The 21,453-nt window shown below is 42.7% G+C and overlaps 1 protein-coding gene across 1 annotated transcript in view; it reads right to left on the bottom strand.

Annotated features, from left to right (window-relative positions):
- The window catches only part of si:ch211-105j21.9 (sialomucin core protein 24-like), a 63,227-nt gene extending 53,392 nt beyond the window's left edge, over nt 1-9,835 (bottom strand). Inside the window, exon 1 of the mRNA XM_068057632.1 lies at nt 9,670-9,835. The gene's annotated coding sequence lies outside the window, so the exon portion shown is untranslated. The remainder of the gene's footprint in view (nt 1-9,669) is intronic.
- Between the last annotated feature and the right edge of the window lie 11,618 nt (nt 9,836-21,453).

The following is a 21,453-nucleotide window of genomic DNA, read 5'->3' as shown; positions in this document are numbered from 1 at the left end:
GCAGGTGTAATACCTGCACTTTTACCTCCTCTCTCCTCAATATCTAAGGCCCCATACACTCCTTCCAGGTGAAGCATTGATTTAGTTGTACTTCTTTCAATTTAGTATACTGTATTTGCTGCTCACAATGCGGTCTCCTCTACACTGGGGAGACCAAACGCAGACTGGGTGACCACTTTGCAGAACACCTCCGCTCAGTCCGAAAACATGATCCTGAGCTTCCGGTTGCTGGCCATTTCAACACCCGACCCTTCTGCTCTCATACCCACATCTCTGTCCTGGGCCTGCTGCAGTGTTCCAGTGAACATCAATGCAAGCTGAAGGTATGGCACCTCATTTTCCGATTACATTGCGTTCAATAATTTCAGAGCATGACTGGCCCTTTTTTATTTTAATTTTATTTTATTTTGTTTCATCATTTTTTTACCATGTGTCTGCCTACTGGTTTTTTCATGTCTGTGCTTTTGGCTAGGCCGGTTCATTATTCTGTCATTAACACTCTCTCTGCACTAATGTCTTTCATCACACCATTAGCACACTCTCTTTGCCTTTGCCTCATGACCTCCTTGTCAATTAATCTCACTGACTCTCTGCCCTATCACACACCTTCCCTTTTGTTCTCTTTTCCTCCCACCCCCGCTTTACTTGCTTAAAACCTATTACATTTCTAACCTTTGCTAGTTCTGATGAAAGGTCACTGACCTGAAACGTTAACTCTGCTTCTCTCTCCACAGATACTGTCAGAACTGCTGAGTATTTCCTGCACTTTCTGTTTTTATAATATGTTATATAAAAATGTAAGACTACTCTGCCAAGCAAAATACATCCTTCAAGTGACCAGGTGGAAGTGAGACAACAACTCACTGAAGCACAGGTAAGAGGAGAGCAACACTTCAACAAATATGCTAAATCCCTACCCGAGCTGTTGAAAGGACAAACTGTAGATGTACAGGATCCAATCATGAAAACCTGGAGCCCAGCAAAAGTTACTGGTGAAGTTAAGACCCCAAGGTCGTATACATCATTGAGACTAAAACTGGTGACCAAATGAGAAGGAACAAAATCTATATTCGACCTACACCTGAGCTGGAACAACAGAAAAGACCATCAACAACACCAGAAACATCACTATCCAGCGAGACAACATTAACAACATCATCAGCAAGTGACACAACATCGCCTGTGCAGCGTGCCAACTCACAACCGAGAGCAACGAATGCCAAATCTACAAGATGGAGGCACAACATCTTACCACCCAACCGATACCGTGAATATTTTTAGAAAAGACTCTAAAAAGGGGTTCAGATTATTTCCAAAAGTTGGTTGATAATCTTTTGTTTAAAGAAAATTGAATAACTGGGACAATTATACTGATATAGAGGCATTATGTTTTAAAGAAAGAGGGATGTTATATATTGTTATACGATCTATAAAGTGCTAGGAACTAATTAGCTGTGAACTAATTGTTTTGTGTAAGTGTTCCAGTGGGGCCACATTCATGGTGGCACTGAAGAGTCATGTGATCTGTAACAGGAAACCAGTCCTACACCAGGCAGCATGGTGGCTGAATGAATAAACAAACAAATGCTTTAGCCTTTCCAATCTTAAAGTGTGATTATTTCCAACATCTGGGAACCAGAAGACGGAACATTATTAATGTGAAATGATTTTGGACTAACTTAATTGACTCCTTTGATGAAGAAATGGAGATGAGTGCATTGTGATTGTCTATATGGACTTTCAAAAGGCGTTTGATAAAATACCACATAATAGAATTGTTAGCAAAATTGTAGCCCATGGGATGAAAGGAACAGTAGCTGCATGGACACAAAACTGTCGAAGGGACAGAAAGCAATGAGTAGTGGTGAACCGTTGTTTTTCAGACTGGAGGGAAGTATATAATAGTGACCCCTGGGGTCAGTATTAGGACCACTGATCCTTTTGATATTTATTAATGATCTAGACTTGAATAAACAGAGCATAATTTCAAAGTTTGCAGATGTCACAAAATGTAGTAAACAATGAGGAGGATAGTAACAGACTTCAGGAGAGCATAGACAGTCTGGTGAAATAACAGGCACACGGCAGATGAAATTTAATGCAGAGAGGTGTGAAGTGATACACCTTCGTAGGAAAAATGAGGAGCGGTAATATGAACGAAATTATACAATTTTAAATTGGGTGGAGGAATGGAGAGACCTTGGGTTGTGTGTACAACAAATCTTTGAAGGTGGTAGGAGAGGTTGAGAAGCCAGTTAAAAAGGTATATGGGATCCTTGGGTTTATAAATAGAAGCATAGAGTACAAAAGCAAGGAATTTATGTAAACTTTTATAAAACCCTGGTTAGGTCCTAGCTGGAATATTGGGGTGAATTTTTAATTACTTGAGCCGCAGGGAACAGGTCCATCAGAAAGTCTTAGAGAATCCACTATACGGGATTCCCAACGCATTCTGGAATTTTATGGAGATTGGTGGAGGAAAGGATCGGGGAATTAAGGCCCGGGGGATGGTGGTTGGGGGTGGGGAATGTTGGAGACCTTGTGGCGAAGGCTATTTATGGGTTGGGGGAGGGGGTACGATTGTGGAGGTCTCTCAGCCAGGCACCTGGATCCAAGAGTTGGTGAGAAGGCACTTGCCCTCCTGAATCGACCATATCTTTACTTCAATGTAGCTGCCAAGTTTACTGAGTGTTGGAAATCTGGCTGACCAAAGTTTATGTTGAAAATCTGAATGATGATGAAGCTCCAAACTACCTTGGAGTGGATTGGCTGCCCTGCCAACTTCTGGCCTCAATTAAGCCAGAAATGTGTTGTTTGGAAGCGGGGTTGGATTTGGAAACAGATTTTTCAGTCTTTAACTCCCATCACCGCACCCCCCACCCCATTTCAAATACACCCTTTTGTTTGGTTAAGATTCCCTCTGTGGTGTCCAATTCTGGGCATGTCACCTTGGCTGTCAAGGTTTTTGAAAGGGTTCAGAGGAGATTTACTAGAATAGTACGAGGGATGAAGGACTTCAGTTATGTTGAGAGACTATAGAAACTGGGATTATTCTTTTTGGAACAAAATAGGTTGAGGGATTTTTGATAGAGCTGTTCAAAATCTTGAAGGATTTTAATTGAGTAAATAAGGAAAAACTGTTTCTAGGGGAAGAAGGATTGTTAACCAGAGGACGCAGATTTAGCATAATTGGCACAAGAACCAGAAGTGACATGAGGAAAAAAATGTTTATGTAACGAGTTATGATTATTTGGAATGCATTGCCTGAAAGGGTGGTGGAAATAGATTCAAAAGGGAATTGGATAAATACTGGAAAAGAAAAATGTTGCTGTTCTCTGAGGCAAGAACAGCAGAATGTGACTAATTGTTCTTCCAAATAGCTAGCACAGGTATGATGGGCTAAATGGATTCCTTCTGTGCTGTGTCTATGATACTGTCTCTAACAGTGCAGCACTCAGTTAGAACTGTGCTGAAGTGTCAACCTAGATTATGTGAAGTCTCTGGATTGGGACTTGAATGCTTGACTTTCTGATCCAGAGTTGTTTGTGCTACCATTTAGCCATGCCAAATTAAAGCACTAAATAGTATCTTACCAATATTTCTGCATTTGCATATTGTTTTCTCTGAATTGAATCTGGAGCAGTTGTTTTAGCCTGCATAGAATAATCTGTTTATGTAATATTCTTCACCTTTAGGGGTGATAGAAGGTGTAATGGGCATCCTATATATTCTTGAGTGAGCAGCCTGCCATGTTTAGCTTTGTGCAATCCAGAACTCATAACTAACTCGAAATCATGGTAGATAATCAAAGAGCTGGTTTCAGTTCACACAAGGCTTGTGTTAATCTGTTAATTATGTGTCATTGGTTTGATTATATGCAGGTGAAGGGCATTAATTGAGGTCTCAGTTGAGTATTTATCAGCATACACTCACGGAGAGTTTTGAATGAGGAGGTGTGTGTTTGTAGTCCTTTTACTTTGCACAATGAAGGTGAAATCCTTCCATAAACAAACTTGCTGGAATTTAACAGCTTCCTCTGGGAAGTATTGCTTAGTCATTTACACTAACAAAGCTAAGTCTGTAATAGCTGTTGCCAAGCAACCAAAGATATGATGATTCAGTGTTGAGACTTTTTAATAGGTATGTCTGTCTTCAATTTCTGAGTATAGCTCATGTGAAAGTTTATCATTCCTATCTGTATAGGATACAGTTTGTAATTATTTCCAGCATTTGTTCTGTGCAAGAGTATGGTTTGTGGTTAATTAGTGTCTTGTACTGTGAAATAATAACAAAACAGATTTTCCTTTTCCCATTTCACCTCATCTGGACCCATCTTTTTGTTTCGTTACTTGTCCATTACCATCTCCTTTTATTTTACACCATCTCTTTTTTTTGTCATTTAATCTTTCTTGCCTTCATCCTGTCACAGACCTTCACCCCTACTGTTTCCAGGCCAATAGTCCTACACTCATTCAAAAACAAATACTGTGGATGCTGGAACTCTGAAATAAAAAGCATCTATGGTTGAGAATTCCCTCCACCATGGTTAAGAGAGCCCTTGACCATGACCATTCCACTTCCTGCACTTCTGCTCTCACCTCCTCCCATCCCTCACAAAACCATGATAGGGTTCCCTTTGCCCTCCCCTTCCACCCATCAATATCCACATTCAATATCCTCTGCCATCTTCAATGTGATGCTACTACTAAGCACATCTTCCTCTCCCCTCCACTTTCAGTATTCCAAAGGGACTGTTCACTCCATGACTCTGGTCCATATTTCACTCACCCCCAATGCACTCTCCCCTTCCTGTGCAACACAGAGATGCAGCACTTGCCTTTTGACCACCTCCTTCCCATTGTCCAAGGCCCCAAATGCTCCTTCCAGATGAAATAGCAATTGTACTTCTTTCAATTTTTAGTATACTGCATTTGGTTCTAACTATGCGTTCTGCTCTACCCCTCCACTCTTCAACATTTGGGAAACTAAACACAGATTGGGTGACCCCTTTGCAGAACAGCTGCATTCAGTCTGCAAGCATAACCCTAAACTTCCAGTTGCCTCTCACTTCAATTTGCCATCCCACTCCCACTATGACCTATCTGTCCTCAGTCTCCTACACCGTTGCAATGAAGCTCAACATAAGCTCGAGGAACAACACTTCATCTTTCAAATAGGTACGTTCAGACTTAACATTGAGTTCAAGAATTTCAGACCATAACCTCTGTGCCATTCTATTTTTTGGATGGCAGCTGTTGGTGATTCTGCTTTTTTCCAAATTCACCACCTCCAGGCCCATCTTTTGTTTCTTTACTTGTCTCATTCTTTACTTGTCTCATCTCCTTTTGTCTTTACCATTGACCTTTTTGTCTTTTAATCTCTCCTACCTTCCATCCTGTCACAGACCTTCCCTTTTGTTCTTCTACCTCCTCCCCCTTTCCCTGCCTCTGTCCTTGCTGAAAGCCTATTACATCACTAACTTTTTCCAGTTCTGATGGAAGGTGATTGACCTGAAACATTAACACTATTGCTGTCACCACAGATGCTGCCTGACCTGCTGAGCTGTTAGGCCTATTCAACTCATCAGCCACAGATTCAGGAGGAATAGGATAGGGGTGAAGTGGGTGATGATGGGGCAGTTGTGTTGACACACTGACTGGGTCTCTAAGATGCTGTCTAAATACTGACAAATCCACACGTGATATGATTCAGTTTGTATTGAGATTGTAAGAACATATTTTGTAAAATATGTGTTGGTGCATGATGGTGGCTTGCATGCATTGCCCCTCTCAGCTCTGTTGCCCATATTTTATATTGTAATTGCTGTGGCTGGCTGTAGTAGTGGTGCTGTGTGCTGTCCTAATGGAAATCTTTATTGGACAGAAAGCAAAAGATGGAAACATAATTAAAACTAATGTTTGGATGTTTCCTAGACACACAGCAACAGTTTTTTTTTTTCCCATGCCATTTGTGACAGTTTTATACAGGATATTATTATTTGCTGAATTAGAGCCCATGCCCAACTGGACTGTGCTGTGCTTAGTTCCATAACACAGGTGCTGGTTTCCTAATGTTTGCAGAGAAATGGTGAAATATGCATTGACATCAGACCTGGAGCAAACCCTCCACAGATTTTCGTGCCTGAAAATACAATTGTGTTAGTGAAATGAATGTGCCCTGAAACCGAACACTGCACTGGAGTAAATTTCATGTAGCCACTTTCATAGAATTGTGAAATGATGCAGCACAGGGCTATCATGACCATTGTGCTTCTGCCCACTCTGGTAGAGTTAACCAATTTGCCCTGCTCCCCTTCTCTTTCCCAAAAGCCCCATAATTTTGAATGTTACTCTTAAATCTGCTTCTGCCATCCTTTCAGGCAGTACATTTCAGATCACAGCAACTTGCTGTGTAAAACAATGTTTCCTCATGACACCTCTAATTCCAAGACAGCACTTTGCCAGCTGATTTATATTTTCTCAGTTTCAGTCAGTGGAAGCACTTTCCATTTTATTAACTTGTTTTCTTTATGCGTGAATGGGCAAAGTGAGACAATATTTGTGCTTGGCATTATAGCAAACAATTTTTTAAAAGTTTTTGTTAATTGATCATTTAGAAATGTTACACTGAGATCAGTTGGTAGAAAGTGAAATACTAATGCAAAGCCTCAAAAATTAAATATTACACAGATGCCTGAAAATAACCTGTAACTGAATTGATTGTCCCCTTTCTAGACACTTTTCAAATCACTGTGCAAGGTGAACAAGTCCATAGAAACTTTCTTTTCTGCTTTTCAAACCTGTAACCATGAGGTAAGCCCTTGGGTTCAGTATCAGTGCCCAGTCTGGTAAGCTGACCCCGCACCTCTTGAATGCAGTGTTTCAAGTGTCGCTTGACCACCCCAATATCTAGGTAAATAATAGAGACACCCAGGGACTAACAAACCTTTCCACTATACTCTGGCTCATTGTAATATATCATGAGCCATCAGGTGATCTCCAAGTCTTTGGCAGGAGAATAAATTTATACTGTATTGGCCTATAAATGAAGAGACTAAAGTATTTGACATTACAATTACCATTACAAACAGTATACTTACATCAGCTACCACTGTTCACCTCAAAATTACAAAGTAATAATAGTAATGCTAAGCACCAACATAAACTTTATCCCTGATTTAAAGTGACTCACTTCTTAAATGGCAAATGCAATTTTGAAGCTATAGATTCTGTCCATACCTCTGCCGGCTTCAGACTGACTGGGCTGAGTGCAGCCATTCAAATATACATGCACATTTGGAAGTTCCTGGGCCATAATCTAACATAGACAATAATGCTTATTCTTTTTACCCCAATGACCCTGAATTTTAGAGGTGCTACTTGGATAGTTAAAGGGCGCAAAATCAAGCTTTTGAGTGAAATGTCTGGTAATTTCTTCAAAGTAAACTAGAGACTAGATCTTATGAATTCAAAAGCTTCTTGTGCAGAGTTTTGCCTGTTAGGAATACATATCAGGAATTTGAGTGCCTGTAATATATGCCCTTAGCACAGCGATTTGTCCTTACTCCTGTGCCTTATGAGGTGGAGGTTTTTGTGGTTAAACATATTGTTGCCTCCCAAAGCCGTGCCTATCTTTCTATGATGGAATCACTCTGATCAGATTTCCACCTCTGCCACATCACTGAAACAACCCTAATCAATGTCACAAATAACAACTTCTTTGACAGTGGTGCAGCATCCCTCCTCATCCTTCTTGACCTGTCTGCAGTCTTTGACATGGTTGACCACACCATCCTCCTCCAATGGCTCTCCTCCATTGTCTAGCTGAGTGGGACTGCCTTTGTGTGCCTTGTCTATCTAATCATAGCCTGTGCTAGAGGAACTGCAATGCCTTCTCTTCACACCCATGCACTGTTAATCTCTAGAGACTGAACAAGACTTTTCCTTGGCCACTCCTTTCTCTTCTTTAATGAACAAATATTTTTAAAAAACACCCTTGGACATTATCTGAAAACACAAGCTTAGGTTCCACATGTACCCTGATGATATCCAGCTCTACCACACCACCATTTCTTTCAACCTCTCAGCTGCCTCTGTGTTGTGCAGCTGCTTGTCTGACATCCAGTCCTGGATGAACTGTGATCTCTCCCTGTCTTCTCCTTTAAGACCCTCCTGAAAACTTGCAGCTTTCACCAAGCTTTTGGGGACCAGTCCTACTGTTTCTTTCTTTGACTTTCTATCGATTTTTGTCCAATAGCGCTTACGGGAATTGCTTTGGGACATTTTCCTACATTAAAGATGTTATATAAATGCAAGTTGTTGTTATTGGTCTTTTAAATCAATTACAACCACAAGCGAAGAAAGCATTGGAGCCTACTGCCTATCTATCACTAACTCTGTTTGATGTTGGAATTGGATAAAGTAGCAGCTCTGACCAAGATTTGGTTTTACAATTGCAACAGTAATTTCCTCTTTCACATCCCATGGACAGCAAGTAACAACTTGTTTGGAAAGAAACAGAGAATCTTCAACTTGCACAGTTCTAAAACATAGTTTCCAATAAATGCACAATGATTTTTCTGCAACATGTAAAGATAGTTGACTTGTTTATACTGAATGTTAAGATCAGTTGACATAATGCCCAGTTTGCAGTAGTCATGCTTACTCACTTTTCTAACTTGTGTCAGGCTGTGATTCATTCTGGGTGTGTGTGTGTGATTTGAAGACAAACCCAACCTTTCTTCATTAACACCACTCGCAATACATGTACAGAAACCCAAGTAACACTAATACTCAATAATAAGGCCACCACCTGGTGCTCCTAGATGACCATCAGTTTGCTTATGTCTGAGAAAACTTGTCAAAATCACTGGCCATTAAGATTGTATGTAATGAGCTTAAACTCTCCTACAAAATTATTTCAATAACTAATCATGTCCGCCAAAGTACACAGATGACACAATTATATATTGATCTGTAGCTCAGTGCTTGAAATAAAGTTTGTCAACAGAATGTACTGCTTAGGTTCAAAGAGAAAAGTCCCATTAAAATTTCAGAAGAGGAGTTGCATTTCCACACTTCAAAGCACTGGACTGTAATTGCACACTCCCAATAATTTCACACTAAGTTTTGCCTTTCCATTTAATACTAGTTTTTATTTTCAGCTTAATGCCAAAGTCCTGTGCTTTTTTATGAATCATTAACTAATTTTTGCAGTAATGATATTGCATGTATTAAAGAGAACAGTGCAACATACCGTTCATAATAAAAGTGTGAGGCCCAGACAATGTTCTAGTAAGTCGATGGGAAACCCTGGGAACTTTCAGCAGAATCACATTCCAAATTGACGTTAAAAAGCATTCAACAAAGCTGATTAGCACGTTATTTGTAAATATTTCTTACTCCCCTCCCCCAGCCCTTACCAGATCTACCAACAGTATCGAACGAGCCAAAAAGAAATTTCAATGCTGCAACGTTGAACGTTCTAAGCCACTGAAATTTTTACTTTGAAAACCTTTTATTCTTATATAATCTTATCAGTTGTTAAACAGTCTGCTTGTCTTTAATGGTCACACCCATAAAGGATAGGCAGTCACTGGTTACCCATAATTTCCTGTTGTTCTAAATACTAGTCAGGATTCTATTGAAACAAATTCTATATCAAACTCACCTTAATTACAAAGCTGATAAAGTTTCAGGCAATCTTCTGATGTCCAGTTTTGGTGATTTTATGAAATGTTAAAGTTGCTGAGGATTGATGTACCTATGGCTTGACAGTAAACTACACCACCTGGTCTCACTGCTAGAGTACTAACAAGTTCTGCCTTGCTGTCATTTCCGGGGCATTTCATTGTTCTCACTCCCTAGAGGCTGTGAGAGAGAGAGAGCAGTAGGGAGCAGCAGGATCAAAAACCTGTTCTACATAACCAGAAGGAAGGGCCCTGAAACTTTGTGTTTCACCATGACAACTGCTAGAAGCAATACACCTGGGTTGAAATATTATATTATTTCTTCAGTCATTTTAACAATCTAACTGCTGAGTTTCAGTTTGCTAGGAGGGAATGAAATACAGTAAAAGCAAATATTTACTAGATGGGAAGGAACTGGGCAGATATATTGAGATTGGCTCTCAGTTCTTGTAGGCAGTGAAATCAGACAGTCAAAAAGATGGCATCTTATGAAAGTACCACTGATATTTTTTTAGAAACTAAGGACAACAGAACAGCCCAAAATGGTGTCCTCATCATCGATGTTTTATCACTTTGTCACTCTGTTAAAATGATACAAGAGTACATTCAAGGTTGCTGCAATAGCATGGCAATATAATGGAAACCACACAAGGCTTGATTAAGGCAGCTGTGCAGCCCATTTGATCTCAATTTGACAAAATACTCACTTTCCTATGTTTCTATTAAGGTGGCAAGTTGTTTCTGAAATGAGCACTGTGGGTATACCTACACCACATAAAGGCCTGCTCAGGTCTGCAAATGAGACCCGACCCGAGCCCGACAGAACCCCATCCGAGCCCAAGCCTGACCCGACCCGGCCTGGCCCGAGTCCTTCCAGTTTTTCCCGCGTCCGACCCGACCCAACCTGACCCGACCATCGGTTAACTTACCTTCCGTTTTTCACTTTGTTCCTTACCTGCACAAGCTTAAAATAACTGTAACAAAACCACCTTTAAAGTCCAAAAAGTAAATTAACATTAGAGTCACTTACTTGAGGTTGTGAGAGAGTGTGTTTGATCTGGCCCTACCCGACCCAAGCCCGAATGCCAGACTCGGAAGTGCAACCCGACCCCGACACATGTCGCCGGGTCCCGTCGGCTTCGGGTCGGGTAGCAGGCCTTTAACACCAGATAGACTGCAGCAATTCAAGAAGGCAGCTCACCACCACCTTCTCAAGGGCGATTAGGGATAGGCAACCGATGCTGGCCTTGCCAACGACGTTCACATCCCATGAAAGAATTTTTTAAAAATCCATATGCCCCAGCTCAGCCACCCTTCCTTCAAACACTTTCCAGTTATTGATCATCCTTTGTGTACAGAAATACAATCATCCTAAATTTACCCTCACACCCTTGAACCTGCACTCTCTTGTTCTGCTGTGCTAATCTGAATTTGCTTACTGTATCCCATTTGATGTCTCATATACCTTTCCAGAATATCAGTTTATCGTAAGTAGCATCATTTATAAAGAATTGTGTGAAATTACACGAACAATCCTACATACAAATAAACTGTCAAAACAAACAAACCATGAAACGCATTGTAATAGTAACTAGTTTGTTGCTGTAAACTATAATTTACTGTTGATGCTCATCAAGCATGTTTAAAGCTTTTACCTTTTCCCACCTTCCTTTGCTTTCCCCCAGCAGGTTCCATCCCCTTAACAGCTCACTCCCTGGCCTTAGTGTAGACTATTTTAATTTGTATTTGCCTTTTCTTTCCTCCTGCCCAGAGGCCTATGAGCAAGAGACACAGAGGATCACTGAGAGAAATTGGATTTCTTCTCAATTAATGCTACCTCAAGCTTTAACATTGCAGAGAATGAAAGGAGAGGGGAACAGATTTTGTTCTGCCTCCTTTTGTTGTACTTCTTTTCAAAACTAACTATCATGTGAGCCAGTGAATTTAAAGTGGCAGCGTGGCTCAATTATTGGCTTCTGAGCTAGAAAGTTGTTCTCTGGGACCTGATTATATAACTTACGCTGATGCTCCAGTGAGGGAGTACTACTTCATTGGAAGTGCTGTCCTTGGGCTCAGATGTTAAACTGAGGCCCTCTCTGCTGTTTCAGGTGGATGTTAAAGGGCTCAAAGGAGAGCATGGCATTGGCTTAGTCAATATACCTCCATTTGTTGTTGATTGTGGGATCTTACTATGTACAATATAGCAGCTATATTTGCCTCTGTAACAGCACTTTGTACACGAAGTGCTTTGGGAGTTTCTGGGTGATGTAATAAAGTGCTAAATAAAATGTTTTTATGTTTCAGCCAACAGTGAAATTTCATTTTGTATCATCTAGCTTGTCAATGTGCTGAAGTAATGATTGTAGCTTTGAATAACTGCTATTAAAGAAATGGTTCATAAAGGTACAGACCTTACTACCTATAATTTAAAATGGCTTAATTCCATAGTGCAGCTTATAGCTGTTGAAATTAATGTTATGAAAGAGTAATATGTCACTGTGCTGTAGAGGCAATAGCCTTTTTATACATCTTGAAATATTAAAGTTAGTTTTCCTGCAATGTGACTGATCCATTAGTTTACAGCCACCATGACTGTTAGCACATGGTGATACTCAGTAAGTTGCTTGTTGGGCAGGACTCTGCTCTACATTCCACATAGGGCAGCATCACAGCTAGCTTGGAATGAGGCAAAGCAAGAATATTTAAGGGTACATACTTTTTTGTCACTACCAGACTCGACTATATTAAAGCTCTTCTAGTCAGCATCCCATCTTCCATCCTCTATAAACTTTAGCTCATCCAAACTCTGCTGCCTCTTTCCCAACTCACTAGAAATTCCATCCTAAATTCCCTCTATCTCACAAAAGCTGCTCCTTCTATACCCCCAAAGAGGAGTGAATTTTTAACTCCAGTGTCTAGATTTCGGCCCTGAAAAGTGCCCAGTGTACCACAAATTACCTGGAAGGGTAATGTATCCCAAAAATTTGAACAACAGGTAATGCTAGCTGTTTCACACTGCCACTATGCAGTAGCAACATGCGTGGTGTTCGCCACTAACAGGATGCTGCCGTCAAGTCAAAAAAATGTTCTGCCTATCATACAAATGAATAATGTGATATCTGAATTTCAATGCCAGTTTGATGTTGGGTATATAGGCTGTACGTCCCAAAGACTGGCGGATCGTATCAAACAACATGTCCGTTCTGCTGTTCGCAACGGGCAAGGTATATGCCGTACCCAACCAGCCCGTGCTTACAAAACACAGTGTCCAACATTGGATGTGATTCTGCGATTGGACAATGTTTGCTAAATAATCCTCAGTATGCTAAGAATTACGCTGACAACCAATTTAAGATTGTCAGTAGGGCTCTCAGTGTGGCACATTTACGTGTACTAGAAGCTACATATATTAATACACAGGGCCCTGTTCTTTGCAGACAGAAAAAATATGGACAAACATTGCGCCTGTTTCATCTAAACAAAATAAGTGACAGCCATTCGCTGGTTCATTGGTCAAGGCATTGCCCTGAGGGATCAGAGTCAAGCTGGCTGGTTTAAATTTTAAACAAAGCTTGGCAGTTAACTGTCAGTCACCATAATCTGGTGCATTTGCCATGGCAACACCTCTACCAATCAGAGTTCACTTGCCAACCAATCAGCACTTTCTTCTCATGCAGTATAAGTTGTTGTTTTCCCTTACATTGGTTATTCTTGCGATTGTCCTGATGAGAGCAAGACGAAAAGCTTCGACAACATGTCTCTATTTTCAGCAATACTCAAGTTCTGTACTACCATCCTCCTTCATGTGTGCATCAAGTCTTCTATTAAGTGCATCAATACAATTCACTTCAGCCATTCAATGTGGTAGTGAGTTCTACGTTCTCACCAGTCTATGTGCAAAGAAATTGCTCCTAAATTCTTTCTTTGATCTGTTAGTGGCCATCTTATAGAATCATTACAGCACAGAAGGAGGCCATTTGGCCCATCGAGTCCATGCTGTATATATTTATGCCCTTGTTCTGGACTCACCCACCAGTGGAAGCAGTTTCTCCACATCCACACTATCAACTCCCTTCATGAAGTTAAAGACCTCCATTAGATCCCCTCTTAATCTCTTTTCCAGACAAAAGAACCCCAGCTGCTCAATCTTTCCCCATAGAGTCTTCAGTGACCTCAATTTGGAACTTCCTCTGTAAATATCTCTGCCTCTGGATCTCTCTTTCTATCCACCTCTAATAATATCCTTAAAGCCTAACTCTTTAAGCAAGCTTTTAGTCACCCCTCCTATCTCTTCCTTCCCAGCTAGGTGTTCATTTTCATTGCATCCATTTGTGAAGCACCTTGAGATGTTCACGTTAAAAGAGGTATATAAATGCAAGTTTCTGCTTTTCTTTTTGCAGAAAATCATCAGTCTCTGGGACAGACTAGCTAAATATGTGTTGTGTGTGGATTTGGTGCAGTATTCTTAGAGAGCTTGACAAGTTCTTGAGTGAAGAGGACATTACCAGTAATAGACGGTAACTTGCTCGCTAACTGGGCTTATGGAGTAAAGGGCTATATCAGTCTCCTGGAGTTTTGCTTGATCACCTTGAGAGAAAATTGCTAGAGTTTATTTTGAATTGGGAAATAGTTTTTCCTGTCTGTTTACTCTCCCAGCCGACTGCATGATTAGTGGGTGAATCAATGTTGTATGTGATTGCACCATTTCTGTATGTACCAGGAGCACTTCATTGATTTAGTGCTCTTTTCATGGGTTCATAAAATAATAATTAAAAAAGTGGACTGTTGGGGAAAACCTGCTTGGTTTATGATAAACACAAGACTTTTGATCTGATTGGTCCATCCCATTAGTGCATTGGGCCACTCAGATGCCTGGCTTCCAGTATGTCATTGGGCTCAACCAGCTCCTTGTTCCAATATTGGGCCCCATTCTTGAGCTCCCCTGACCTCAGGCATGTGTATTCTCACTTCCAGACTCAGGCTATCATTCCTCCCTAGTCAGCCTGCTAGTCACCCCTTCCTCAGTCTTCAGCAGCCAATTTCTTCTACCTGGCCTCAGGTGTCTGCTCCTACCCTTCGCAGCCTCAGACTGCAGATCTCCACTCCTCACCCTCCCTCAGCCTCCTACATCTATCTGATCCAAGCTCTGCTGACTTATTCATGGCTATTGGCTTGACTGGTGCCTGTGCAGTCTTTTTAATCTGATCATTTTTAAAAATCATCAAACATTTTACAATTACTTGCACTGGTTTATTTGCTTACCTTAATGAGCAGAGATTAACATGTTTGTGGCTCCTTACAATATTTTATTACTTATTCAGACTAATTATGCATGAAATCAAGTTGCATTGCAATAAACTTTAATCTCATTGATGACTAATATAAACAAAAATCTTCTTAAATTAAAGACAATTGTATCTTCTAAAAGCTAATTGTTAGGAAAGCTTATATATTTGTGAACCACACTTTTTGATAGCAATTGAAACGAGTGTGTGAGAACCAAATTCCAGGAGGACAGCTCTCAGTGCCCAGTTTTCATGCAGTGAATCCAGGCGTTATTGGGTTAAATCTGGTGGAATTTTGAGAGCCATGGTAACGCATTACAATGCTCAAGTTGTCAGTGTATTGAAAAAGGCAAATACCAGGCCCCAATGCAATTAAACTCACAGTGGGCTAATATGGGTTGCTGGTATCTTGTGACATTTTTTCATAGTTGTTTCCACTCTGTCAGTTCTGTACCTATAACATTTCCTGACAAAGGCTCTGACCCAAAACTGTAACCTGTGTTTCTGTTTGAGATTCTGTTCTTTTTTTTTGAATATCCAGTAGTCAGGGTTTCAAACTTACACCACATCAGAATGGTTTCCCCACCCCCCACATCCCCACCACACATACTTGCTGCAGGTAACCCTCTGCAGAGACTGCCTGACAACCAGCCCTGCCACAGATCATATGCCTCGCTCATACTTCACTCGCACCAAGGGCAACCGTGGCTCTCACATGAGGCTGGAACCAGACCAGGCAGGCTATTTTTGGAAAAGTCTGTAATGGAATTCTGTGCGTGGCCTCCTGATTAAAACAATTAAAGAGAAAGTTAGTGACAAAGTCAGATCGACAGAAGTGAAAATGCCAGAACTTGCAAATTTATTATCATTCTCCAAGATTAGATGATCTTAATCATTTTATAATGGAACAGAGTAGACAATGACTGGAAGAGGCTTATTGTGTTGTTAATCTGGAATGTAAAGCAAAGTGCCTCTCCCTCATGGTAAAAGTTCCTTTAGAATTACAATACCCAACAGTGACCCACTTTCCATTTCCAACCAGCCTGCAATGTCATTCTACAATGTGACCCACCCAACTAAACTGAACTCTGCCTGAATCCAGCATTATATGTCATGTGTCCTGCATCCTGCCTTCTGCAGTCTGCACCCTGCTTTCTGCACCCAGCATCCTGTGCCCTCTGTCATGCGCTCTGCACGCTGCTCGTTGCATCCTGCATTCTACCACCTGTGTCTTCGCCCTACATTCTGTTCCCTACACCCTGCATCTTGCACTACATGTCCTGTGCCCTGTATTCTGCGTGCTACACTCTGCATTTCTCGCCCTGCTTTCTGTATCCTATTGCCATGTATCCTGTGCTCTATGACCTACGTCCTGCAATAGGCAGCCTGTGCCCTGCATCCTGTGCCCTACACCCAGGATCCTACAACATATGCCCTGCACCCTGTTTGCTTCATTTTGCACTTTGTGCCCTGTATCCTGCATTCTGCACCCTGTGTTTTGTGCCCTGTATCCTGTTTCTTGTGCCCTGTGTCTGTGCCCTGCACCCTGTACCTTATGTTCTACTCCCTGCATTCTGTGATTCTGGTTGACAGGGTCCATTTCCTGCATTTCTGCTGTCTCACATTTCCCTCCCTCCCAGAGCCATGATAGGGTCCCCTTGTCCTCACCCCATCAGCTTCTGTATTCAACGGATCATTCCTCCACCATTTCCATCACCTCCAGCGTGATGCCACCATCAAACACATCTTCCACTCTCCTCCCTTTTCAGCATTCCGAAGGAACCCTTCCCTCCATGATACCCTGATCCACTCTTCAATCACCTCCAACACCTTCTCCCCTTCCTACAGCACCTTTTCACAGGAGATGCAACACCTGCCCTCCTTCTCACCGTCCAAGGATCCAAATTCTCCTTCCAGGTGAAACAGCGAATTACATCTACTTCTTGCAATTTAGTATACTCTATTCACTACTCACAATGCAGTCTGCTCGATATTGGGGACACCAAGCACAGATTGGATGACCACTTTGTGGAGCACTTCCATTTAGTCCACAAGAGCTTCTGGTCGCCTGTCCTTTTCATTCTCCACTTGGCTCTTACTCTGACCTCTGTGTCCTCAGCCTCCTGCTTTGTTCCAATGAAGCTCAATGTAAGCTCGAGGAACATCACCTCATCTTTCAATACAGCACTTGACATCCTTCCAAACTCAACACTGAGTTCAACAATTTCATATTGTAACCTCTGTCCCCATTTTATTTCCTCTGCCTTTCCTAATTTTTTTTTGTTTTCGGATGGCAGATGTTCATGATTCTGCCATTCACACCTCCTCTAGACACTTTTTTTGTTTCTTTATTTGTCCCATGATCACTCCCTTTAGCCTTGCACCATAATTCCTTTTCCTTTATTAATCTCTCCTGCATTCCACCCTGGGGGGCGGGGCAGAAACCTCAGTTGAGGAGAAAGGACGAGATATTGGAAGTGCTAGTATGGAAGGTTGCATCATTCAAACAGATGCAATAGAGGCAGAGTGCCAGATTTTCAATCCCTGCTGAGATAGAGGACGGCAGCAAGCGTGATTTGAAGATTGCGTTCTTGGACGTCAGCACTGGGTCCCACTGCCTCTGGAATGCAATCCTATTTTTAAATTTCAGCGGGCTGGTGGGGGGAACGGGTTGGTTCAATTATTTGCCTATTGAGTTCATTAAAGAGATCATTAACAGGCTTGTCAGGAGCAGGGAGCTATTTTTAAATGCTAGGAACAGGGATACAGCCATGGGGGCAACATGGCAGGGTAATGAGGATGTGGGCATGGTGGAGGGAGATGAGGGCAATGGAAATAGCTGTTTAATTTAAAGCAGAGGCAGGAAATGAAACTTCGCTGCTTCAGATGTGTCTCACTGAGGATATTGTTGCAGATGTTAGATGATACATGAGATTGACATGAGACTGGATAGGGAACTAAGCCTGTTGGCATCACTGTTGCAGCTAGGTGTGGCATGGAATGCCTGGTGAGCGTAAAGGCCCAGCTGACAGAGGTCAGATGGGAACAGGCAACTCTGACATTGGACAGAGCAGCCAGGATGAGCTGCAGCATATAAAGAACAAAGAACAGTACAGCACAGGAACAGGCCATTCGGCCCCTCCAAGCCTGCGCCGATCTTGATGCCTGTCTAAACTAAAACCTTCTGCACTTCCGGGGTCCGTATCCCTCTATTCCCATCCTATTCATGTATTTGTCAAGATGCCTCTTAAGTGTCGCTATCGTATCTGCTTCCACCACCTCCCCCGGTAGCAAGTTCCAGGCACTCACCACCCTCTGTGTAAAGAACTTGCCTCGCACAGCCCCTCTAAACTTTGCCCCTCGCACCTTAAACCTATGTCCCCTAGTAACTGACTCTTCCACCCTGGGAAAAAGCTTCTGAATATCCACTCTGTCCATGCCACTTATAACTTTGTAAATCTCTATCATGTCGCCCCTCCACCTCCGTCGTTCCAGTGAAAACAATCCGAGTTTATCTAACCTCTCCTCATAGCTAATACTCTCCAGACCATGCAACATCCTGGTAAACCTCTTCTGTACCCTCTCCAAAGCCTCCACATCCTTCTGGTAGTGTGGCGACCAGAATTGCACGTAATATTCCAAGTGTGGCCTAACTAAGGTTCTGTACATCTGCAGCATGACTTGCCAATTTTTATACTCTATGCCCCGGCCAATGAAGGCAAGCATGCCGTATGCCTTCCTGACTACCTTATCCACCTGCGTTGCCACTTTCAGTGACCTGTGGACCTATATGCCCAAATCTCTCTGCCTGTCAATACTCCTAAGGGTTCTGCCATTTACTGTATACCTCCCACCTGCATTAGATCTTCCAAAATGCATTACCTCACATTTGTCCGGATTAAACTCCATCTGCCATTTCTCCACCCAAGTCTCCAACTGATCGATATCCTGTTGTATCCTCTTACAATCCTCATCACTCTCCGCAACTCCACCAACCTTTGTGTCGTCCGCAAACTTACTAATCAGACCAGCTACATTTTCCTCCAAATCATTTATATATATATACTACAAACAGCAAAGGTCCCAGCACTGATCCCTGCGGAACACCACTAGTCACATCCCTCCATTCAGAAAAGCACCCTTCCACTGCTACCCTCTGTCTTCTATGAGCGAGCCAGTTCTGTATCCATCTTGCCAGCTCACCTCTGATCCCGTGTGACTTCACCTTTTGTACCAGTCTGCTACGAGGGACCTTGTCAAAGACTTTACTGAAGTCCATGTAGACAACATCCACTGCCCTTCCTTCATCAATCATCTTCGTCACTTCCTCAAAAAACTCAATCAAGTTAGTGAGACAAGACCTCCCCTTCACAAAACCATGCTGCCTCTCACTAATAAGTCCATTTGTTTCCAAATGGGAGTAAATCCTGTCCCGAAGAATCCTCTCCAATAATTTCCCTACCACTGACGTAAGGCTCACCGGCCTATAACTTCCTGGATTATCCTTGCTACCCTTCTTAAACAAAGGAACAACATTGGCTATTCTCCAGTCCTCTGGGACCTCACCTGTAGCCAATGAGGATTGTACCCTCCTGGACAGCAAGAGGCCAGAGGAGCACAGAGGGGGGGCTATGAGGGGAGGAAGGTGCTACCCAAGACTTCAGGTGCACAGCCCAAGAAACAGCTACTTGCAAATTACAGAGTGCCGATGAGGAAGGAGGCTGCACCTATCCAGGCAGATGGTCTTGGTCCTGTGTGCTCTGATCCACAATGACTTGAGGCCTCATGGCTCCCATGGCAGTCCCTGTGCTATCTTGTCAATGTGCTATTAATATTGAATGAGGAAAGCAGACCCTGTGTCAAATTAACAGAAGTTGCATAAGGTACAGATTCGTGACATCACATCATGTGATGATGCTTAAGATCTATATACATAATCTACTCAGCAACAGTTTATGTACATTATATTACATCTCTTACTTGCAGCCGTCAAGGTCTCAGTTGCTCTGAACTTCTCTGCAACCGGGTTGTTCCTGAGATCAGCTGTGCACCTAGGTGGCATCTCGCAGTTGGCATTTCATTAAGCATCAGGCAACTCATGGGTCCCCTGGAACTACACCCACTTTGACACAGATGGGCCTGTGCTGGCACAGAGGGCATTGAGTTTTGACACCATTGATGGATTCCTTCAGATGCTGGGCATCAGGTTGTACCCATATGGCCATCAACATGCCCAGTGACCCACCAATGAGATGCTTCAACAGGAAAACCTTCCACTCCCTCAACATCCAAATGGTCCACTGCCACAACAAGACATTTGTCCATGTTTGTGTTGCTTTCCTGGCAGCTGCAATGATTTCTTCATCCTCCACCAGTCCATCCTGCCTCAGATCTTTACTCCATCCCCTAAAGTGCAAGGATATATCCTAGGGGACAAGGGAAATCCCTTGAAGAAATAGCTAACTGACCCCACTATGGGAGCTTCAGACAGAGGCACAGAGGTGCAGCAACCAATGCCACGTGCTCAGCACGCCAACCATTGAGCAGGCCATCGGGTTTCTGAAGATGCATTTCCAGTGCCTGGATCAGTTGGATGATACCCTTCAATATCATCCGGCAAGGGTCTAGTCATTGTGGTGGCCTGCTGCACTCTCCATAACATGACCCCTCCCTGTCGAGGACAGTGATACCCTGGAAGGAGACAGCTCATCAGGGAGGAGCTGGAGGTAGGAAAGGAGGAAGAGGGGGCGGAGGGGGTAACACTGAACAAAGAGGTGCCCCTGCTGCATGAGGAGGTGGCCTCCTCCTGCCACCCTGTGGAAATGGGTCCTCCCTCATCCAGCATGGCTGGGGTGGATCGCACCCCCCCACCCCCCACCCTTGGCATGGAGAGGGTGGCCGCTCTGATCCCACCAATGGCATTCGGCGCCACTGCGCTGCACCAACCTCATTTTTAAAGGGCTTCCATTCCTTTCCTTTATTTTAAATTTTGAAAGTAATAGACATTTTAAATTTAATGTAAAAGATTAAAGAAATGTTTCGATCCCCTCCCCCACACCCCCAATATCCATTCAGTTTATTCCTTGCCCTCTCACCACCACCCCCCCCCCCCCCGCCGCAAATACCTTATTTACGTGACATTTCCCCCTGCCAAAGTTTATGAACTTTTCACTTCAACTCCTTCCAGCATCCCCTCCACCAATTAGATTGATTTGACCCTGCTCCCCTCCCCCCCCCACCACACTTAAATACTTACCTGCTCCCCCCTCCCCATCAGTGTCCCGCATCGAATGGAGATCCGAAGGCGCAGGAATGCCGTCCGCCAGGACGTATATCGCACAGGGACCGACAGCAGGAGCGGGTAAATATTTAATTCAGTATTTTACATAAATTAACATAAGCAAATTTCAATACCTCTGCCGAGTGGCGGGAGGCCACCACGAGGCCTCACCGCTGATGGCAATATAGGGCTGGGCCTTC

Source organism: Heterodontus francisci, chromosome 25, assembly GCF_036365525.1.
Source record: "Heterodontus francisci isolate sHetFra1 chromosome 25, sHetFra1.hap1, whole genome shotgun sequence".
Classification (NCBI taxonomy): domain Eukaryota; kingdom Metazoa; phylum Chordata; class Chondrichthyes; order Heterodontiformes; family Heterodontidae; genus Heterodontus; species Heterodontus francisci.
This window is presented reverse-complemented; position numbering and strand designations above follow the sequence as displayed.